Raw genomic sequence first — 23,855 nt, forward strand, 5'->3', positions numbered from 1 at the left:
ATAAAATAGACTCTAGAGTACTGTTACAGGAGCCAAGGAAGGACACAATAATCTGAGAATCAGTCCAAGAAAAAGACACAGCGCTTGCGAATACACATGTGCCCAACATAGGTTTTAGAGCCTCAAAATCCACTAGCAGGAGACAGGCTGGTGAAAGTGCTCGGCTTCAAACATGGACCACCTTCCACGAAAGGGAAAGGAAAGTAAGGGGGCAGATCAACAGGCCCAGAGGCTGGAACAGGAGCCAAAGATTATTCCCACACCTTGAAGCTTAGTAGAGTTTGCCTCAAAGGACTTAAAACAGTTTCTGGGCCCAGTGGGGCTTCCCAGGTGGCTCAGCAGTGAAGAATCTTTCTGCAATGCAGGATACACAGGAGACTCAGCTTTGATCCTGGGTTGGGAAGATCTCCTGGAGGAGGGTATGGCAAGCACTCCAGTGTTCTTGCCTGGAGAACCCCATGAGCAGAGAGGCCTGGTGGGCTAGAGTCAATAGGGTCACAAAGAGTCCGACATGACTGAGGTGACCACGCACACACACGCACTGGGGCCAGGGATCCTTTCTGACTTTCATTTATCCTTTTTACAGAAGGAAAATGTTTGTAGCTGAGATATGCCTGTCTTAGAGTTGTATTTTAGGATGCAGATCGTCACCCATAGCTGAGGTAGAGGATTACATCTGGGACTTGTGGTTGATGGTATTTAGACCAAATTTGCTCTTTATTCTTTAAGAGTCGACATTTTAGAGGCCTGCTGGGATTTGCTAAGTGTAATGAGCCTGGAGGATGAACACAAGGATTTGCAGGGCTGAAGGTGGACTGTGTGTGTCTGAATCATTCATGGAGTCTATGAATGTCATCTCCCATGGCATAATGGAGTTTGGAAAATATGAGTAATTTAGAGGTCTAGGAATTTTGAATATTCCTAGATTAGCATGTGGTTACAGTTGAAACAACAGCCATGTTCGTCAGAGGGAGGCCAAGGACATCAGACCCTGGGAGGAGTGACCACTGATGGAAGGTGCTTTGCTGGGCTGTGCAGATGAAGGGAGTGCCTGAGAGCCAGGGATGCAGGCAGTGAAGTTCTAGACTGGACACGGCAAAGAAGCTGATTGTCCCTGAATTTATCCTTTCAGAGTGCATACAGGAGCTCAAGTGGGTGGTCTGTAAACAAGCCTTTATTTCCCGCAATCCTAGAGGCTTGACCCCCCAGGTCAAGACATCAGTGAGGCTGCCTTCTGCTGAGGACCCCCTTCCTGGTTCACACCAGGTAACTTCCTTCTCGGTCCCCACCAGGCAGAGGGGAGCAAGCATGTTCTCTGGGGATTCTTAGAGCAAATTGAACCCCATTTATGGAGACTTCACTCTCATGACCTAAGCACCGGACAAAGACCCCGATTCTAACATCATTATCCTAGGTGCACAGGAATTCCAAACATGAATTCTGGGGGCACAGAAGCATTCAGACCACAGCACTCCATGAGAGACTGAGGTGTGTGTGGTCCTGCCGCACCTGGATTCCAATCCAGTGAAACTGATTTCAGACTCTGATCTGTGGAGTGAAAGGGAATGTGTGTGTGTTGATTGGAGCCCTGCATGTGCAGGAACTGGAACCATGGTCAGCAGAGTAACATGGACTAGAACGTGAGTCACGTTACCCAGTGTCTCCCCCATGGCTCCCTCTTACGTGGGGACCACAAGCACTGCAGGTCACCGTCCCCAGGAGGAGGTTCCTCAGGAAACTGTAACAAAGTTTATTTTCTTGGCCTCCAAAATCACTGCAGATGGTGACTACAGCTATGAAATTAAAGGACACTTACTCCGTGGAAGAAAAGCTATGGCCAACCTAGACAGCATTTTAAAAAGCAGAGACATTTTTTTCCATTAATTTTTATTAGTTGGAGGCTAATTACTTTACAATATTGTAGTGGTTTTTGAGACATTTCTTTCCCGATAAAAGTCCATCTAGTCAAAGCTATGGTTTTGAAGTAGTCCTGTATGGATGTCAGAGTTGGACTATAAAGAAAACTGAGTGTCAAAGAATTGATGATTTTGAACTATGGTGATGGAGAAGCCTCTTGTGAGCCCCTTGGACTGCAAGGAGGTCCAACCAGCCAATCCAAGGGGAAATCATTCCCGAATATTCAGTGGAAGTGCTGATCCTGAAGCTGAAGCTCCCATACTTTGGCCACCTGATGTGAATAACTGACTCATTGGAAGAGACCCTGATGCTGGGAAAAGCTGAAGGCAGCAGGAGAAGGGGACGACAGAGGATGTGATGGTTGGATGGCATGACCAGCTCGATGGATGTGAGTTTGAACAAGCTCCAGAAGTTGGTGATGGGACAAGGAAGCCTGGCATGCTGCCGTCCGTGAGTTCACAAAGGGTCAGACATGACTGACCACCGAACTGAACTGAAACAGACATAAAACGCCTTGCTAAAAAAGAGTGAGGGGGCATTCTTTCTGCCCCCTTTTGATGTCTATGTCAGAAGCTGTCCCTATGTTTTTTATACTTTAATAAATCCCTGTTACACAAAACCTGCAAGGGATCAAGCCTTGTCTCTGGCCCCAGATTGAAATGTTCTCCTCTGAAGGTCATGAATCCTGGCGTAGCTCTTGGCTCACGGCAGCAAACTTTCACAAACAGTGAGTGGGGCTCGGGTTGAAACTGAGGTGTGTGCAGGACAGAGTGTGGGCACGAAATAGGAGCCCTGTTGTTGGTCTGCTCATAGAGAGTTATGGCTCTGGCTGCCAGAGTTTGGCAAATTTGTGGGCCTGTTCAGAGAAGCAGGGCTGACATTTGGGCTGATTACAGCTACTCCCAAAAGAGGTGCAGGAAGATGGCTTTAGCACATTACCCAGCCAGCAGGTCGAGAGACTGGGACTGTGCATGCCTGCTTGAGGTACCTCTGAGTCAATTACAGGGATTCCTACAATGCATTCAGCCCCTCAGGGAAGCGCCAGCAACAGTGAACTCAGAGGATGCAAACACTAGGAGACAGGCAGGATTGCAGAATAACACATCATGGCAGACAGCTCATGGGAAACAGCATGCACTGGTTCCTTTCCCAGAGGGAACACACCACAACTTAGGTCTGGATCTGGGGGATCCTACTCCAAAACTGGAGAGGATACCCTGCCCCCAACAGGGCTATGGCAGCCACAGAGCCAAAAGGAGCCCTGTTGAACAGCCAGCAAGGCTCTTGTTGCCACAACTTCCTGTCAAAGGGACACACTTTGACAGGAACACACGCCTATCAAAGGAACAAGGAGCAGCGCATCATGAGGAAAGGTGTGGAAAGCATCCATAGAAAAACAGCCCTCACACCATATATATTGGTCTCTCACAATCTATACATGCTCACCTCTTCATAAACATAACCCTTAGAGATCACAGCAGATAACCGTTTGAACTAAATTCACAAATAAAGTGAAAAAGCAGAGAAACAATTCCCAATTACTATAACTGAGAGAAATCTCCTGAAAGAACCAATGAAGCAGACTCATCCAGTCTACCAGACCCCAAGTTCAAAAAAGTGGTGACAAAAACTCTAAGGGAATTAAGAAAGACTATTGATAAAAAATGTGGGTCACTCATTAGAAACTAGAAAGAGAGCCAATCAAATTAGACAGCTTAATCACGAAGATAAAAACTGAATCTCAAGGTAGTGAAGAGTAAACTAAATCATTCAGAAGATCACATTTGTGATCTGGATGGTGGAATAATGGAAACCAGCCAATCAAAACAGCCAAAGGTCTCCCCCCCACCACTCCCCGCCCCCACCAAAGATGAAACAAAACGTGAGATATTTGGGATAATGAAATGCATGCCAACTTATGCATAATGCAATCCCAGATTATGAAGAAAGAGAATAGGAAATTGAAAATGTATTCACAGAACTATGACTGAATACTTGGAAAACCTAAAGAAGAAAACATATATCTAGGCACAGGAAGCACAAAGAGTCTTGAAGAAATGGAATTCAAACAGACCCACTCCAAGACACATCATAATGAGAAGGACTAAAGTTAAAGATAAGGAGAGGATCCTGACAGCACAAGAGATGACAGTCAGTTGCCAGGCAACTGAGAAGGCTATCAGCTGATTTTTCTATAGAAACTCTGCAGGTCAGAAGGGAGTGAAAGTCAGCGGCCTCTGTCCACAAGATTATTATGTAGAAGAGAAAGAGCGATAAAAAACTTTTCAGACAGGCAAAAAATGAAAGAAAAAAATACAGCAGTACTAAAATGTTCTTAAATATTAATTTTTCTGTAAATAAAAACGAAGCAACAACTTATAGGTAAAAGAAAGTCAGACTAGGAAAGGCAAATCCATAAAAGCTTTGAAAAATCTCTTAAATATGACATTATATATAATTTAAAAATTAGAATATGTGAAAGTGATTATAACTACTACAAAGAGCAAAAAGATATACACAAAGATATAAGGTAGGACATCAAAATAAAAATTAAACGTGAGGAAGGAGAGTAAGAAAACACACATCTTTTAGGATATGCTTGAGTTTATATGACTACCAGTCTATATATAATAGATATGTTTATGGGATAGCATACTAGAAAACCATGAATGCTGCAAATCATAAACATCATGGATTGACAGATATCAAAAAAGAAAAAACAAAATGATAATGCAAAACAAAATTAACAAACCACAAAAGAAAAAAAGAGATGAAAGCACCATAAAAAAATAGAAAATCAACCCAAAAACAAGATTTAAAATGAAAACAAAAGTGAAAGTGTAAGTCCCTCAGTCATGTCCAACTCTTTGTGACCCCATGGACAATTCTCTAGGCCAGAATACTGGAGTGGGTAGCCTTTCCCTTCTCCAGAGGATCTCCCCAACCCAGGGATTGAACCCAGGTCTCCCGCAATGCAGGTGGATTCTTTACCAGCTGAGTCACAAAGGAAGCTGTAAAATGACGATACTTATCACCAATTACTTTAGTTGTCAATGAACTAAGTTCTCTCATCTAAAAACATAGAAGCGGATCAGATAATAAAATAAGACCCTATAATAGACTGCACCCACTAGACCCATTTTAAGTTGAAAGACACATAGATTGAATAACAAAGAATTAAGAAAGCTTTTTCTTACAAGTCTTAATGGGAAGAAAGCAGGTGTAGCAACACTCCTATTAGACAAACAGACTATAACCAAAGTGCCTTAGGAAAGATAAAGAAGAATGCTATGCAATGATAAAAGAATCAAACAATGAGAATATGAAACACTTTAACATATATGCATACAATATAGGAGCATCTACATATATAAAGGAAATACTGCCAGACACAAAGGGAGAAATTAGTTGCAATGCAATAATAAGAGGACATTTTTACACCCCACCAACATCAACCCACAGATCATTCAGAGAGAAAATCAATAATGCAACAGATATCCTGAAAAATATGATAGACCAATTGGACTTACTTGACTTTTCTCTTTTTTTAGGCATTAAACACACACACACAGACTAAGCAGAGCAGAGTACACATTCTCACAGAGAGTTTGTGGACGTTAGAGGTTGTGGAGAGCGTGTGCCCATCAGACCCAGAAACAACACAGCCAGAAATGTCCCTGAGGACAGCCGGGAACTGGGAGCTGAAGGAACTTGTTGACTCAAGGGGAAGCGCCTGCCCAGTCACCCTGGATCTGTCACTGGTCTTGGGCTCTGAGCACCGCCTGCGTCCTTGCAGGGAGGTGTGTGTCTGGACTCACACTGAATCCCCCTCTCTGTGTCTTTCACACGGTAATACACGGCTGTGTCCTCGGTGGTCACAGAACTCAGAAGAAGGGAAAACTGGTTCTTATATCCCATCCATTCCACCCTCTTCCATGGAGCCTGGAAAATCTAGTCTCTTTACAAACACTGGTGATGGCATGCCCACGGTTCAGCGTTTCTTTGCCAGCCACCTCCCTTCTCTCGTGGTTGTCACTTCACAGTCATTCCTGGAAAATGCTTGTTTATAAGAGAGTGTGGCGAACAGCTAGTCTGCAAGAGACGAAAAGAAATGAATTTCAGCTCTGTGCTCCTGATGGGCAGGGGATGTACCAACTGGTGAAGATGTAGCAGTTTCTGGCACAAATGTCTTTCTCAGTGACCTGCTGAGTAATTGCAGGAGAAAAACCACAAAGCAGCAGGGAGGCTAAGATCAGTGTTGCCCTAAACCAAGGAGACTGCCAGTTAGTTAGTTTAGAAAATTAAGCTTCTTGGGAATCAACAAAGAATTGCAATTTGGGGTCTGCAACAACGGGAAACACACGAAAACGTCCAGCAGTGATGCAGAAGTAAATATTTATTGAGAGAAAAGGAAGGTTTGGGGGCTATAGCGTACCCAGAGTCCATGCTTTTTCACTAGCTTATTTTGACAATCTCTCACTGAGTGAGTTTTTGTAAGGAAAATAGAGGCATTGTCCTTTCTGTGGGTTTCTGCTATCATTGTCAGGCATAAGAGCTCCCCCTTCTGGTCTTCTAGTTGGACAAAGTTGAAGTTCCTGTTTGTTTTATCTTATTTATTTTATTTTCTTTTTTCCATTTCCCCCTTTTGCTTCAGATTTTCTCTGGAAGTTTACCTGATCAATAGATTTTCCAGTTTCATTGGCTGTTTCTGAAAGCCAGTAAGGACCTTTCCTGGCTGTAGTGCTTTATTGATGGGAAAAAGTTCACAATTTGGACTCTCTCTGGTGAAGTTGAAGTCATTTTTATGACAATATATTTTGCATATATTAATATTGTTTGAAAAATTACAGGTAAAAGAATTCTAGACCTAAAGTAAATGAAATTTTTGATATATGCATCATGTGTTTTAAATCTATTTGTTACCTGTGAGCTAAACTATCATTCCAAAGCAAAGTTCTGAAGCACTTATTTTCTATACACCCACAGGGGCGAAGTTGTAAATATTAAGACAATAACGTCTGCTTTGGCCCAGCCTTGTTCCTCATGATTCCGGTTGGAGCAAACCGGAGCTGGGCTTCAGGCTGCACATTCCATGCAGACAATGTAGAGCTCCCTCCCTAGTCCCAGGTCTCCGCCAAGACCTCCCCAACCCCATTCTCCTGTTGGCTCCGTGCTCAGCTCCCTCACTGCTCACATCCCAAAAATACACATAGAGGAGTGTGCACTGGTGTCTCTGAGTGCACAGAACTTCAGAGGGCTTTTGTACTTCACTTTACCACTTAGAGTAATTTAAGCCCAGCAATATGCCTTCTGCAGTTCAGCATTTTAGTGACATTTGACCAGATACCCGGTCTTTTAATGGTTTATTCTTTCTTTCTCTCCTTTCTTTCTGTGGCAGCATTGTGTCCTAGTTGTCACGTGGCTCTCCAATTCGACGTGCGGATTCTCCACTTGCAGGGTGGGCTCTGCTTTCCAGCTGCGGTGTGCAGGCTTCGTCGCCCCTTGGCGTGTGGGATGTTACCTTTGTGACCGGGGATGCACCTATATCCCCTGCATTGGAAGGCAGACTCTTAGCCACTGGATTACCAAGAAGTCCTCCGATATAAGGTTTCAATTCAGAGTTCCTCATCATTATCAACATTTGAGGCTAGATATTCCTGTGCTGTGGGTGCTGTCCTGTGCATTGCAGGATGTCTGGAAGCACCCATGGACTTTCCCAACTAGACTACTAGGTACTTATAGCACCTCTCCCAGGTGTTAGAAACAATCTTGTCTTCAAACTGACAAATGTACCCTGCGGGACAATATCACTCTGGTGATACCTTGACATCATTTCCATATGTACCACATTAGTCTGACTATTCAAGTGAAAAATGCTGCCTTAAACAGGACAGGACTGGACTCCAGAAAAACAGGACTTGCAGATCTTTGTGATAGTGGAGGAAAGATTTGAAGTTCACCAGTAGAACCATTCATGCCATGAAATGTTTATAAACTGTATGGTTTATATACCAATTTATAAACTTATTTTATTAGATACTAGATAACTAATAACTTGGGTGGTCACCTAAATTTAAAAACAAGTTGTCATGAAGAAGTAATTCTATGCAGCTGGTTCTATGATTGATGGGGCAACACAGGCCTGACTGAATCCATGAAAAACGACTCCAGTTCAGAAACACTTGGGGAAGGAGAAACTATGAGACACCCACTTCACAGACATCACCCCATAATTCCACATGCCTCAGACCTGAGAGATGCTCACAGATGGGAGATGCCAGCAAGAAGAGAAACAAACAGAATAACTTTATGTGCTTTTTGATTAAACATTTGACTTTCAGAGAATTGTGGCAGTGAAGACAGAAAAAAAACAGTGACTTTGAATGTGACAAGGACCACTTGACTATATAAGTCAGGCTTTTTGGAATACTTCACTGTGTCCATCTTTGCCTGGTTTTATCAAGACACCTGAAAAGTCGGGTTAGTGAGAATTCTTACCCTTGACTTCTGATCACCCTCAATCTTTTATGCAATCCTTTACACCTGCTCTCTTCCATGTGATATATGATTGTATGATCGCCTTGACCAAGAATTCTCTGGAGACAGTGCAGCTAGATCCCCCTGAACTGGAAGTCTTCTCATAGTCATTTCCCATCTAGTCTGCTTACCAATGTTTTTTGGCCATAAATCTCTGTCTTACCATCTATATTTGGCATTGAGCGAAGTTTCAAGGCTGCCTCAAATAACAAAAGTGAGATTTGCAATCCTTGTCTCAAAGTCATATTCATATTTGATGTTAGTTTCAAGATCACATCCCAGAAGTATAATTTGTACATGAATGAAGCTTATCTGTCATTGATGTTTTCTACTGAAGTCAGCACAGAGCATCATGTGTTAAGGACTCTAGTCTGTACTTCAGGATATGATGGGACTGCTATAAACAGGCAAACTGTCAAGTAATAGCATGACAATTTAAAAAAACATGACATTAGTTGACCACAAAAGACACTAATTTACACAATAGGAGTTGAAACAAGAAGGCATACATTTGAGTGACTTCAGGAGGAAATGTATGTGTGATTTGGGGTGGTTTAAGTACAGGCCGCATTGTAAATGTCCATGAAAAACAGTCAATAAAATAAGCATTTTCCTTTCGGGAGGCAAATACTGAGTGCCTGAATTTAAAAATATGGAATCTGTGAGCAATGAGGTCATTCATGTGCGGTATTGGGCCCTCTGTCATCAGAGTCCATCCCACTGCAAGCTGAAGGATTCAGACACTTTGTGCCCTTGACAGAAAGCTGCAGGCAGTGGCTCTTCCTTTCACATCTGCAAAAACAAAGAATAGCAATAGCTTGTACATGTTTTACAATCCCCGGGCCTTCTCCAGACAGTCACCAAGTTCAAGAATTTCTTGATAACTTTGATAACTTTGATACCTTTGAACTTTGAACTATGATAACTATGAACTTTGATAACTATGGTGTTGTTGGAACTCCTTCAAGAAATAGAAGAAAATTCATAAATAACAATATCATTTTCTGGAAGAAAAACAAACCACAGTAACGAAAGACTAGAATAGAGCAGAGGGCCTCTGGTAGAGATGAGGGCAGGAGAGTTAATGCAGGGGTTCTAACCACAAACTCCCCCAGCCCCCATGCAGCTGCTCCTGGGCTCAGCATTGTACTTAGTGGGTCCTGAGTGCCCCCTGGTGGTCACGGAGCCCCACGCAGGGAGGCTGGTGTCTGGGCTCACGCTGACTCCCTGGCACTGTGTGTCTTGCGCGGTGATACATGGTCGTGTCCTCTGCTCTCAGGTTGTTCCTTTGCAGAGAGCTGTGTTCTTGGAACTGTCTCTGGAATTGGTGAATCGGCCCTTCACAGAGTCTGCATGGTAGGTGCTGCCACTACCAGGATAGATAGATCCAACTTACTCCAGGCCCTCCCTTGGATGCTGGCGGGCCCAGGGCATGCAGTAATGACTGAAGGTGTGTTCTAAGGCTGCGCAGGAGAGTCTCAGTCACCCCTCCCCTCTCCGCGCTGCACCAAGCAGACTCCACCAGCTCTTCCTCTCACAGGACACCTGCAAACTCGGAGACATCCTGGTCACGAGGCTGTCACACACCCACTGATTCCCTCACTCACATCCACTGTCACCCTCAGGATCTCTTGTTCTCCATCATTCACCTTGTAAAATCACGACAAGGACAACCCCGCCCAGTCCAAAGTCCATGCTGAGTGGTCTGTGTTCAGTCCTGATCCCTGAGTGGGAGCACCTGGATCCCGGGGCTGGGGCTCCACTCCCAGAGCTGCAGGGTCAGGGCTGGGCAGGTTTTCATCAGCAGAGGGAGGATGCTATTTGCTTGTCTCCTGACTATGAAGCTGGATGTGGGTTTGGACACTGACAGAGGAGGAAGCGCCCCATTGCACCTGTGAGTATACTGGGTAGTGCGTTGGCAGCGACAAGATTTGGCAAGACATTGTTCTATTACGTGGCCGTATCTTGGGAGAACTTCAAAGCTCATCATATTTTTTCATTTTTGCACACATAAATAAATAAAGCACTTAGGTTTGCATGTTAATGCATTTGCATGGATCACATGTAAAATCACAAGCAGAATCATCAAGGACTGTGCGTGTGTCCAAGAGACTGTATCTGGTAGGTGTGAGCCCTAGTGCCTGGGCTTGTGATACTCACCCTGGACCAAACTTCTCCCCGGAACCTGCCCCATGACAGAGTGGGATATGCCTAGTGAGGTCTGCAGGACCCTTTCTTGTAGTGAGAACACGTGAGAGCCTGTTGCATTCTAGTGTTTCCTGGAGAATGTCTAGTGACCCAGGGTTCACACAGGTGCATTTTCAGGACATTTGCATTTGAATATATGACATACCTGCTCATCCAGACAATCACAACAGTGAGCAAACCCTTCTCACCAAATGTCCTCCTCCGGACCCTCTGTGAGTCTTCTTCCCTTGCCCCCGACTCCCTCTTCCCACCCCATATCAGGTGAGTCATCATGCTCATGACCTTACCTCACATTTGTTTTTTTTTTTTTTTTTCTGGAATTTAATGAGTGGGATGTGCAGCATGCACTTTAGTGGACGGAAGACACTGAGTGTGGGAACAAGAGTTATCCTGACACCTTCAGTCATTCCTGATCAGAAATATGAGACTGGATGGGGATGTGACAGAGAACTCAGTTCAAAATTAAAATCACTTGTAGACCACTTGTTTTCTTCTTTAGGTCCCGAGAGAATCCAGTAAAATCAAGTTTTCTTGTATAAAATGCGTGCAGTGTGCTGGCCCATCTGGGATTCCTGTTGAGGTCTGTCTTCTGAGTCTGACTGGAAGAGAACCCCTGTGTTCCCTGGCCCTCCTCAGGTCTCACCTGGTGACACTGACAGTCGTTTCTCCCTCCACAGGTGATCCTGTGGCCTTGGTGAGGTGAGAACCTGTCCTCATGACCCTGTGGCCCTGGTGAGGTGAGAACGTGTCCTCATGACCCTGTGGCCCTGGTGAGGTGAGAACGTGTCCTCATGACCCCATGCCTTTGGTGAGGTGAGAATGTGTCCTCATGTCCCTGTGGCCTTTGGTGAGGTGAGATCGTGTCCTCATGACCCTGTGACCCTGGTGAGGTGAGAACGTGTCCTCCTATTACAGCAAAGGTTCTAAATTTGAGTTGTTGGCAATTAGTTATAACTACAGGGGGCTCCATGGAAAATCGAGATGGAGAGGAAACCACAGACTTTGGCAGGAGAGCAGACTCATCCTCCTCATGTAGCTGGTGCTGAGGCTGGACCTGGTGCACGCTGAGGGTGCCCTGGGGGTCCTGAGGGCTCTGAGGGCCCTGAAACCAGCCCCTCCTGCCTCCCTGCAGGAAGGTGTGTGTCTGGGCTCACACGCCTGTGTGTCTCACCCAGCAATACACGGCTGTTCCCTTGGTGGCCACAGAGCTCAGTGGCAGAGATCACTGCTGCTTGGATGTGTTCCGGGATATGGAGGTGTGGCTCTTGAGGGACGGTTTGTAGTGAGTGTCCCTGTGTTGTATATTTCCCCATCCAAAGCAGCCCTACCCTGGCGCCAGACAGAAAAAGCTGCAGTCATTTCCACTGGTGATGGAGAAACTACAGCTATGAATAGCACAGGTGAGGATACGTGTCCGCTGGAGCTTCACTAGTGCTAGACAGGATCTGCAGCTCCCCCTGAGAGAAGACACCTGGGGACAAGGAGAATCAGGCTTTGTCAGTTACCCCAGTCACAGCCATCCCCACAAACCCATGTCTGACCTGAGACCCTCACCTTGAGGAGCTGTCACCAGGAAGAGGAGAAGACCTCATCTGCTCTGGAAGAAGCCTCATCTTCTTCGCGGCCACACTCTGCCTTCCCTGAGACCTCAGCCCTGCGTGAGGGAGAGCAGTGAGCTCCCACTGCCCAGGGTTGGATTTTACCCTGGGGCTTGAAGAGGAATTTCATTTAATAGCTCTATCCCTGAAAGTCCAGGGAGGCCATGGTCACACTAACCCTGGTCTTCCCAGGATCCCCACGGGAGTCTTCTGAATTTACATGGCTGGAAAGCATAGGGTGTGAAAGCACTGGGCCAACCAGATGGGTTGGAGACAGATCCCAGGGCAGGTCCACTTTTCTGAGCCCAGAGTCTCCGTCCTCCATAGCCACCCTGCTGCCCACCTCCCATCTCAGCTCTGCTCCCCTTCCTCTCAGGTGGAAATGGAAAAGTCCTCCTGAAGACCTCTGTATTTCCCCGTATGAATGATCCAGATAAGCTCAGAATGGAGTGTGGACTTCAAGAAAGTTGAGGTCAGATGGAACCACCTTGACTGACCTCACTAGGCAATTATGTGTGTGTGTTGAGTGATTCAAAAGACTGGCCATGCTGTAAATGTCTATCAGTTCAATTCTGTTCAGTGTCTCAGTCATCTCTGACTCTTTGGGACTCCACGGACTGCAGCAAGTCAGGCTTCCCTGTCCATCAACTACTTCCAGAGTTTTTTCATATTCACATCCATCGAGTTGGTCATGCCATCCAACCATCTCATCATCTGTCATCTCTTTCTACTCCTGTTCAATCTTGCCCAGCATCGGGGTCTTCTCCAATGAGTCGGTTTTCCACATCAAGTGGCCAAAGTATTGGAGTTTCAGCTTCAGAACCAGTCCTTCCAATGAATATCCAGGACTGATTTCCTTTAGGATTGAGTGGTTTGATTTCCTTGCAGTCCAAAAGAGTCTTAACAATCCTTAAGACCATTAAGAGTCTTCTCCAACACCACAGTTCAAAAGCATCAGTTCTTCAGCACTAAGCTTTCTTGATAGTCCAACTCTTCATATCCATATATGACCACTGGAAAAGCCATAGTTTTGACTAGACAGACCACTGTGGGCAAAGTAATGTCTCTGCTTTATAATATGCTGTCTAGTTTGGTCATAGATTTTCTTCCAAGGAGCAAGTGTCTTTTAATTTCATGTCTGCAGTCACCATCAGCAGTGATTTTGAAGCCCCCCACAAATAAATTATTTACTGTTTCCATTGTCTCCCCATCTATTTGCCATGAAGTGATGGGACCAGATGCCACGATCTTAGATTTCAGAATGTTGAGTTTTGAGTCAAGTTTTAGCTCTCCTCTTTCACTTTCATCAAGGGTCTCTTTACTCTTTCTTCACTTTCTGCCATATGGGTGGTGCCATTTGCATATTATGTGTGTGCATGTGTGTGTGTGTATAAAATATCCCTACTTCAATAAAAATTAAATTTAATAGGGAGAGAACAAGATGGCGTAGTGTAGGTGGACGTGGAGCACGTCTCTATCCACCCATACATCAGGAATACACCTTCTGACAAAGAAGTGCATGCAGAACACCTGCTGAGATGGGCAGAGGTACCTGACCAACAGAAAAGATATATAGACCCACGCATAATTTGGTAGGATGAAGGAACTAGGGGGAAAAACAGGAGTGTTCATAGGACTGGACCTGCCCTCAGAGGGTGGGGGAACTGAAGCAGGGGTCTCGTCTCCACCTTGAAGCAGTTGTCTGAGTTGGAGGAGAAACATTTAAGGCTGAGAGTGAATCAGCTGATCTGTGGCAGCCTAAATGGAAAAAGAATCAGTCCTTGCCACAGCCATACATACCCTAGACAGGAACGCAGATCCCCTGGAAGGTGCAGTGACTGGGAGCTGGACTTTAGGGACTGTGGATCAATCCCAGGGTGAGGGCTGCTGTTAATGGTCGAGAGACAGATTGAGAGGATGTGAGGGAGGAGACTGTGGTAAGAAATGCCTGTGGAGGAAAGCTGGGCAGCCCTGGAAGCAAAGTGATGCTGCTGAGTCACGTGTAAGGGATGGAGCCGTCACAATAGCCTCTCTCCCCCCATACACCAGCATTGGCAGCCGAATAATAGAGTAGCCCATCAAATGCCTGATGCACTGAACTACAGAGTAGGACCCCACCCAGGGTGCCCCTTTAAGTGCCTGACACGCTGATCTACAGATTAGGACCCCAGGCAGGGGGCCCCTCTATGTGCCCGACAAGCCAAACAGCAGAGGAAGACCCCGGGTAAGGGAGCCCTCTAAGTGCCTGAATGAGTGGAGCCGTGGAGGAAGACTGGCCAAAGAGGCCTTCTGATCATCAGCTACAAGAGGCTCCAAATGAGACTCTGATAGGGCCATAGCTCCTGCAGCGCGTGCAGCCCATGTCCCTGCACACTTGGTGCTGCCAGGGTCCCCACAAGCCAAGCAGCTGTGCCCCATTCACGCTCAGTTCTCACTGGGGCAGAGCTGCCACAGGCCAACAAGTCTTGCATCTCTGTGCGCAGGGTCGCTTCGTTAGTGCCCAGCTCTTTGTGATCGCGCAGTTTGTGGCCTGCCAGGCCTCTCTGTCAGGGAGGGGAGTTCTCCAAGCAAGAATACTGGAACATATTGGTCAATACTGGTTTCATATCCTTCTGGAGCACTATGTTTCCTGCTGCCCTAGCCACCAACTCCCCTGAGTACCTGGTGCTGCCAGACCCGCTGCGATGCAATCAGCTACACCGCCTCCACACTTGCCCTCACAGGGGCAAACCCAAGTCTCCATTGCAGCCTCAGGAGCAAACCCCAGAGGATGACCCAGATGCAGAGGTGGAAATAAAACCGCAGTTGAAGCCCAGGGGTAGAGTGGCTAAGGAAGAAACCCGAAACCTTCCCCACCAGCTGTACAAGGCGCAGATTAAATCCACAAGGTCAGCTAGGCAGATTACATACTCCATGGCTATGGAGTACATAAAAGGTCACTGAGAGTTTCCACAAGAGAAAATGCAGTAGTCTGATAGCTGTGGACACTGGAGGCAAGAACACAGAGGAGCAGAACCAGATAAGAATCTGAGCCGCCCCCACAGCAGGTCCAGAGATGAGCAGTGCTGGAGCGCATCCTAGGGAGGGGTGGCAGACTGTGACTCCTAGCGAGGGAGAAGACTCTGACAGCAGTCCCTCAAGGAAAGCACTTATTATTCTTGTTTATTGACTTGTTCTGTAGATTCCTTTGGATTCTTTTCTTTTCTTTTTTTTTTCTTCTCATTTTATTTCCCCCTCCATTGTAGCTGTCAATTTTATTGGCACTATGAAATCTAAGTAAGCTTTTGAGGTTTATTTGTTCCTTTTTTCTCAGTCATATTTTTTATTGGTGTTATAAACTTCTGCCTCTGTGTTGGGCTCTAGCAGTTCTGGAGAGTTTTCCTTTGATTTTTTCTCTTTTTTAAATTTTAATTTTTAAAAGCTATTATTATTTTTCTACATTTGTTCCTTTGTTTGCTTTTCCTACTCTTCTTTTCCCCTTGCAGTTAATCTTTAAAGTATAAAAATCTTCATTTACCTCTATTTAACTTTGCACATCTATTCTTTCTTTCTTCTCTTTCTTTCCTTTCCTCTCAAAATATTTGTTAATTTTATTTTCATTGCTGTACCCCCAATTGGCACCTCACTTAAGTTTTCTTTCCCAGTTTGTGTTTTAGTTAGTTTTGCTCTGATAGACATAATTTTTGGTTTCCTTTGTTCACTCGGTCAATCTATTGTGCTTTATTTTGTTGAACTGAGTTTGCTTTTGGATGTATACGTAGCTTTGTATATTCAGTCCCATTTTTTATTGCTGTTATAAACCTCTGCCTCTATGTTGAGCTTTTGCATTTCCGTGGAGTTTTCCTTTTTTCCCTCTCTTCGTCAATTTAATTTTTTTTAAACTTATTATATTTTTTGTACATTTATTCCTTTGCTTGACTTTCCTACTGTTATTTCCCCCTTGCAGTTAATCTTTAATATATATAAATCTTCTTCATCTAAGTTAAATCTTATTTAACTTTGCTTATCTATTCTTTTTTTTTTTTTTTTGCTTATCTATTCTTTCTTTCCTTTCCTCTAAACATATTTGTTAGTTTTATTTTCATTGCTTCATTCCCCACTTGGCACCTTGCTTTAGCTTTTCTTCCCCCCACTTTCTGCTTTAATTAGTTTTGTTCTTCTTTGGTAAATATACTTTTTTATTTCCTTTGTTCGCCAGGTCAGTCTATTGTACTTTATTTTTGTTGGACTGTTTTGACTTTGCTCATGGGTATATATGTATATGTGTATATTCCTTCATTTTGATTATTATTTGCCTGATTTTGCAACTTCCATTTGTCTGTGGTTCATCTTTGGTTTCTCCTTTTTAGATATTTGTTTTAATCTTACCTAATGCCATAATGAACCACTTGTGGAATTTTTTTTTCCTGACCAGAGATCAAGCCCTGAGCCTTTGGAGTGGGAGCACTGACTCCAAGACCCTAGGTTACCAGAGAACTAACCCTAGGGAGCATCAAAGTGTGAGAACTCACATAAAGGAGACCACTTGAATACAAGACCCACCATAACTCAACCACCAGTAGCACCCTGTACAGGACGCCTCATCTAAACAACAAACAAAACAAAAATACAAACCCAATCATCAGCAGGTAGGATTACAACCTCACTTGACTTTTCCCAGCAGAGGAAAAGCAAACAGATAAACAAAAATTCAGCACAACTCTCACCCTATACAAAGCTTACACAAACCACTGGGCTAATTTTAGGAGGGCAGAAGCCAAAAGGAAGAAAGAATCAATCTTGAAGACTGGGAAAAGGAGACCTCAAACACAATAAGTTTAAAAAAATAATGAAAAGGCAGAAAAATACTACACAGATGAAGGAAAAAACTAGAAACACAGAAATCCAAATAAATGAAGAGGAACTAGGCAAACTACCTGAAAAGGAATTCAGAATAATGATAGTAAAGATGATCAAAAGCCTTGAAAACAAAATGGAGAAAATGCAAGAATCAATTAACAATGATCTAGAAGAACCAAACAATAAACATACAGAGACAAACAACAAAATTACCGAAATTAAAAATACTGTAGAAGGAATCAATAGCAGAATATCTGAAAGAGAAGAATAAATCAGTGAGCTGGAAGATAAATGGTGGGAAGAATTTCTGAAGAGCAGAATAAAGTAAAAAGAATGAAAGGAACTGAGCACAGTCTCAGATACCTCTGGGACAATATCAAATCCACCAGCATTTGAATTATATGGATCCCCAAAAAGAAGAGAAAAACAAAGGCTGTGAGAAAATTTTTGAAGAGATTATACTTGAAAATTTCATCACCATGGAAAAGGAAATAGTCAGTCAAGTCCAAGAGATACAAAGAGTCCCATACAGGATAAACCCAAGGAAAAAACATGACAAGATGCATATTAGTCAAGCTAGTAAAGACTAAACACAAAGAAAGGATATTAAAAGCAGCAAGGGAGAAGCAACAAGTAATATTCAAGTGAAACTCAATATGCTTAACGACTGATCTTTCAGCAGAAACTCTGCAGGCCAGAAGGGAATGGAAGGGTATATTTAAAGTACTGAAAGGGAAAAATCTACAGTGAAGATTACTGTACCCGGCAAGGATCTCATTCAAAATTGATGGAGAAAAAAAAATCTTTTCAGACAAGCAAAAGTTAAGAAAAATCAGTACCACCAAACCAATTTTACAACAAATGTTAAAGGGACTTATATAGGCAAGAAATAAAACAGAAAAAGAACCGACAAAATCAACCCCAAACAATTCAGAAAATGGCAATAGGAACATATATGTCAATAATTACTTTAAATGTAAATGGATTAAGTGCTCCAACCAAAAATCACAGTCTGGTTGAATGAATAAAAAAAATCAGACCCATATATGTGCTGTCTACAAGAATCCCACTTCAGACCTAAAGACACATGTAGACTGAAAGTGAGAGGATAGAAATATATATTCCATGCAAATGGGAAGCAAAAGAAAGCTGGCAAAGCAATCCTCATGAGAGAGTCAATTCCTAGGCAGGTTGATAAGAAGTCTAGGGGCCCGCATGGAGAGGGGGGTTTGGAATTCTCAAGGAGGAAGAAAGGACAAACTTTTTGCCCCCTCTACATTCCTTAGGATTATATAACAATAATGTATCCTGCTTGAGGACAGTCTCTGAAAAAAACCCTCTGGCTAATTCTGTTATCTCAAAATGTAAATCATGGGAGTAGGTCTGGTGAGGTCTTTACAACCTCTAGACATTCTTTTGATTCACTGTAATAACTAATTTGAGAGTATATCATTCTAGTGCTAAAACTAGCAAGGGGGGACTCTTTCTACCCCCTTCTGATATCTATATCAGAAGCTTTCTCTATCTCCTTTATACTTTAATAAAACTTTATTACACAAAAGCTCTGAGTGATCCAGCCTCGTCTCTGGCCCTGGATTGAATTCTTCTCCAGAGGCCAAGAACCCCAGCGTCTTTGCATGATTCAGCAACAACCTTTCACTCATATCAGACAAAAGAGACCCTAACATAAAGAAGATTACAAGAGATAAGGAAGGACACTGCACAATGATCAAGGCATCAATCCAGGCAGAAGACATGACAATTGCAAATATCTATGCGCCCAACATAGGAGCACCTCAATACATAAGACAAACACTAACAAACATAAAAGGAGAAATTGAGAAGAACACAATAATAGTAGGAGACTTTAACAGCCTTCTCACACCAAATGGACAGATCATCAAAACAGAAAATTAATAAGGAAACATAAGTCTTAAATGATACATTAATTGAGATGGATCTCACTGATATCTTCAGGACATTCCATCCAAATGCAGAAGAAAACACTTTCTTCTCAAGTGCACATGGAACATTTTCCAGGATAGACCACATCTTGGGTCACAAAACAAACCTCAGTTAATTTAAGAAAATTGAAATCGTATCAAGCATCTTCTCTGACCACAACACTGTGAGTCTAGATATGAGTTACAAGAAAAAAAAAAAACTGTAAGAAACACAAACTCATGGAGATTAAACAACACATTTCTAAATAACCAACAGGTTACTGAAGAAACAAAAAGAGAAATCAAACAATTTCTAGAAAAAATGACAACGAAAACATGACAACTCAAAATCTATGGGATGCAGCAAAAGCAGATCTAAGAGGGAAGTTTATAGCAATGCAATCTTGCCTCAAGAAACAAGAAAAACATCAAATAGACAACTGACATTTAGACCTAAAACAACTGGGAAAAGAAGAGCAAAAACCCTCCAAATTAGCAGAAGGAAAGAAATCATAAACATAAGAGCAAAAATAAGTGAAAAAGAAACAAAAGAAACAAAAGTAAAGATTAATAAAACTAAAAGCTGCTTCTTTGAAAAGGAAAACAAAATTGGCAAGCCTTTAGCCAGACTCATCAAGAAAAAAGAAGTGTAAACAAAATTAGAAATGAAAAAGGAGAGGTTACAACAGAGAATGCAGAAATACAAAGGATTATAAGAGACTATTATGAACAACTATATGGCAATAAAATGGATAACCTGGAAGAAATGGACAGACTCTTAAAAACGTTCAGTCTTCAAAGACTGAACCAGGAATAAATAGAAATTATGAACAACCCAATTTCAAGCATTGAAATTGAAGCTGTGTTAAAAATCTCAAAAAAAAACAAAACAAAAACAAAAACAAAAAAAAAACAAAAACAAAACCCAGGACTAGATGGCTTCAGATGAGAATTCTGTTAAACATTTAGAGAAGAGCTAATACCTATCCCTCTAAAACTCTTCCCAACAATTTCAGAGGAAGGAACACTTCCAAACTCATTCTATGAGGCCACCATCACCCTGATACCAAAACCAGGCAAAGACAACACAAAAAAGAAAACTATAGGCCGATATGAGTGGTGAACATAAATGCAAAAATCCTCAACAAAATTTTAGAAAATAGAATTTAGCAACACATAAAAAACTCATACACCATGATCAAGTTGGGTTTATTCCAAGAATGCAAGGATTCTTCAATATGTGCAAATAGATCGACATGATATACCATATTAACAAATTGAAAGAAAAAACCATATGATCATCTCAAGAGATGCAGAAAAAAGCCTTTGACAAAATCCAGCACTCATTTATGATTAAAACTCTTAAAAAATGTGCATAGAAGGAACCTACCTCAACATAGTAAAGGCCATATGTGATAAGCCTAGGCAAACATTATTCTCAATGTCTCATTATTCTCAATGTCTCATTATTCTCAAACATATGTCTCAATGTGAGAAACTGAAAACATTCCCCCTAAGATCAGGAATAAGACAAGCATGTTCACTTTCAGCACTGTTGCTCAACATGGTTCTGGAAGTCCTAGCTACAGCAATCAGAGAATCAAAAGTAATGAAAGGAATCCAGATGGGAAAAGAAGAAGTAAAGCTCTCACTGTTTGCAGATGACATGATATTGTACAAAGGAAACCCTAAAATTAGTATCAGAAAATTGCTAGAGCTAATTAGTGAATTTAGCAACATTGCATGATACAATATCAATACACAGAAATCACTTGCATTTCCATATACTAACAATGAAAAATCAGGAAGAGAAATTAAGGAATTGATCCCATTCACCATTGCAACAAAAAGACTTAAATATCTAGGAATAAACTTACCTAAGGAGACAAAAGAACTGTCCATAGAAAATTATAAGACACTGAGGAAAGAAATCAAAGGTGACATAAACAGATGTAGAGATATTCCATGTTCCAGGGTAGGAAGAATCAATATTGTGAAAATGACTATACTACCAAATGCAATCTACAGATTCAACGTGATCCCTATCAAATGACCAAGGACATTTTTCACAGAACTAGAACAAAAATTCCCCAATTCATATGGAAGCACAAAAGACCCCAAATAGCCAAAGCAGTCTTGTGAAAGAAAAGTGGAGCTGGAGGAATGAACCTTCCTGACTTCAGATTACACTACAAAGCTACAGTCATCACAACAGTAGGGTACTGGCACAGGAACAGAAATATAGACCAATGGAGCAAGATAGAAAGCCCAGAAATAAACCCATGCACACATGGGTACCTTATTTTGGACAAAGGAGGCAAGAATATAGAATGGAGAAAAGACAGCCTCTTCAATAAATGGTGCTGGAAAAACTGGACAGCTACATGCAAACGAATAAAATTGGAACACTTCCTAACACCATAAACAAAGATAATGGGTTAAATACCTAAATATAAGACCAGAAACTACAAAACCCTTTACTGTTTTCCCTATAGAGGAAGACATAGGCAGAACACTCAATGACATAAAAGAAAGCAAGATTCTCTCTGACCCACCTCCTAGAGGAATGGAAATAAAACCAAAAGTAAATATGTTGTACCTGATTAAGCTTAAAAGCATTTGCACAGCAAAGGAAACTAGAAGCAAGGTGACAAGACAACTCTCAGAATGGGAGAAAATAATAGCAAATGCAACAACTGACAAAGCATTCATTTCCAAAATATATAAGCAGCACACACAACTCAATGCTAGGAAAACCAACAGCCCAATCAAAAAGTGGCAAAAAGACCTAAACAGACATTTCTCTAAAGAAGACATACAGAAAGCTAACAAAAGCATGAAAAGGTGCACAGCATTGCTCATTATTAGAGAAAGCAAATCAAAACCACGATGAGATATCACCTCACACCAGTCAGAATGGCCAGCATCAAAAAATCTACAAACAATAAATGCTGGAGAGGGTGTGGAGAAAAGGGATTGCTCTTGCACTGTTGACGGGAATGTAAATTGATACAGCCACTATGGAAGACGGTATGGAGATTCCTTAAAAAACTAGGATAAAACAACCATATGACCCAGCAATCCCACTCCTAGGCACATACCCTGAGGAAACAAAAATTGAAAGAGACACATGTAATCCATTGTTCTCTGCAGCACTACTTACAATAGTTAGAACCTGGATGCAACCGAGATGTCCATCGACAGATGGGTGGATAAAGAAGCTGTGGTACATATACACAATGGAGGATTACTCAGCCATAGAAAGGGACACATTTGAGTCAGTTCTGATGAGGTGGATGAACCTAGAGTCCTTTAGACAGAGTGAAGTAAGTAAGAAAGTAAAAGAGAAATATTGTATTCCAATGCATATATATGGAATCTACAGACATGGTAGTGAATAATTAACTAAAGGGCAGCAATGGAGGAAGAGACAGAGAAGATAGACGTATAGCCATGGGGTAGGGGAGGAAAGGGTGAGATGTATGGAAAGAGTACCATGGAAACGTACATTACTTCATGTAAAATATATAGTCAATGGGAATGGCTGTATGACTGAGGAAACTCAAATATGGGCTCTGTATCGACCTATGATTGGGTTGGGGAGGGAGATGGGAGGGAGCTTCAAAAGGGAGGGGATATATATATATATGTATGGCTGATTCATGTTGACGTTTGACAGAAAACAACAGAGGTCTGTAAAGCAATTTTCATTCAATTAAAAAATTAATTAAAAAAATGACGGATGGTGACTCAGAGTTGTACTGAGCCTCTTTGAGAAGAAGAAACAGAAAACACACAGTCACTGAGTACTAGATCACATGTGTGTGTTGGTGTGTGATTCACACAGACATATATGTTAAACACACAGCTATACTGGAAAGAAACATAAAAACTACGTATAGATTAGTGAAAGCAGTATAAGCCACAATAACGGAACAGTGAGGACACGAAAGAGGTTTCCAGGGAATCGCTGGGCGGGACGAGAAAACCAGATTCGACCAGGAGTTCCCTCCCAGCGCCCCCGGGGCACCTGCTCCTGCGCGCAGTCCTGAACGTGGTGGCCCTGAGCGCCCCCTGGTGGTCCTGGGCGCCCATGCAGGGAGGTTTCTGTCTGGGCTCTCTCTGACTTCCCCTCACTGTGTCCTTTGCACAGTAATACACGGCCGTGTCCTCAGGTGTCACGCTGCTCAGTGAGAGAGAGACTTGGCTCTTGGAGGTGTCGCTGGTGATGCTGAGCCGGGATTTCAGGGCTGGCTTATAGCCTGTGCTTCCACCACTACTTATTCCACCAACCCACTCCAGCGCCTTCCCTGGAGCCTGGCGGCCCAGCCTACACCATAGCTGGATAGTGAGAATCCAGAGACAGCGCAGGTGAGGGAGAGGGTCTGTGAGGGCTTCACCAGGCTGGGTCCCGACTCCTGCAGCTGCACCTGGGACAGGACCCCTGTGGACAGAGAGAAGCACGGTGACTCACGGGCTCAGAGGCCGCTTCCCCACGTGCCCATGTCTGATCCAGAGACACTCACCGCTGGGAGCTGACAGCACGAAGAGGAAGGTCCACAGTGGGCTCATCTTCGAGCAGATGAGAGTCACCGCTCCCGGAAACCTCTTCAAGCCTGAGGAGGAGCTTGAATTTCAGTGACCTGGTGCTTTGTTTCCAGCCTGTGACCTGAGTGGATCTTTGCATGTGGGAGGGGCCTCTGCATAAAAAGCAGAAAGCAGTGACTGGAGGTCCCTGTCTCTGGGGCTCCCCCTGTGAAAGTGGGTGCTGACTATGCCTTCAGAGAACTCAGCCCCTTGCTGTAGTTCCCCT

General features: G+C 43.1%; 1 pseudogene; it reads right to left on the reverse strand.

Annotated features, from left to right (window-relative positions):
- Window positions 1–9,128: 9,128 nt before the first annotated feature.
- On the reverse strand, window positions 9,129–23,641 carry LOC133068078 (immunoglobulin heavy variable 4-59-like; annotated as a pseudogene).
- Between the last annotated feature and the right edge of the window lie 214 nt (window positions 23,642–23,855).

Source organism: Dama dama, chromosome 13 (genome assembly GCF_033118175.1).
Source record: "Dama dama isolate Ldn47 chromosome 13, ASM3311817v1, whole genome shotgun sequence".
Taxonomy (NCBI): Eukaryota; Metazoa; Chordata; class Mammalia; order Artiodactyla; family Cervidae; genus Dama; species Dama dama.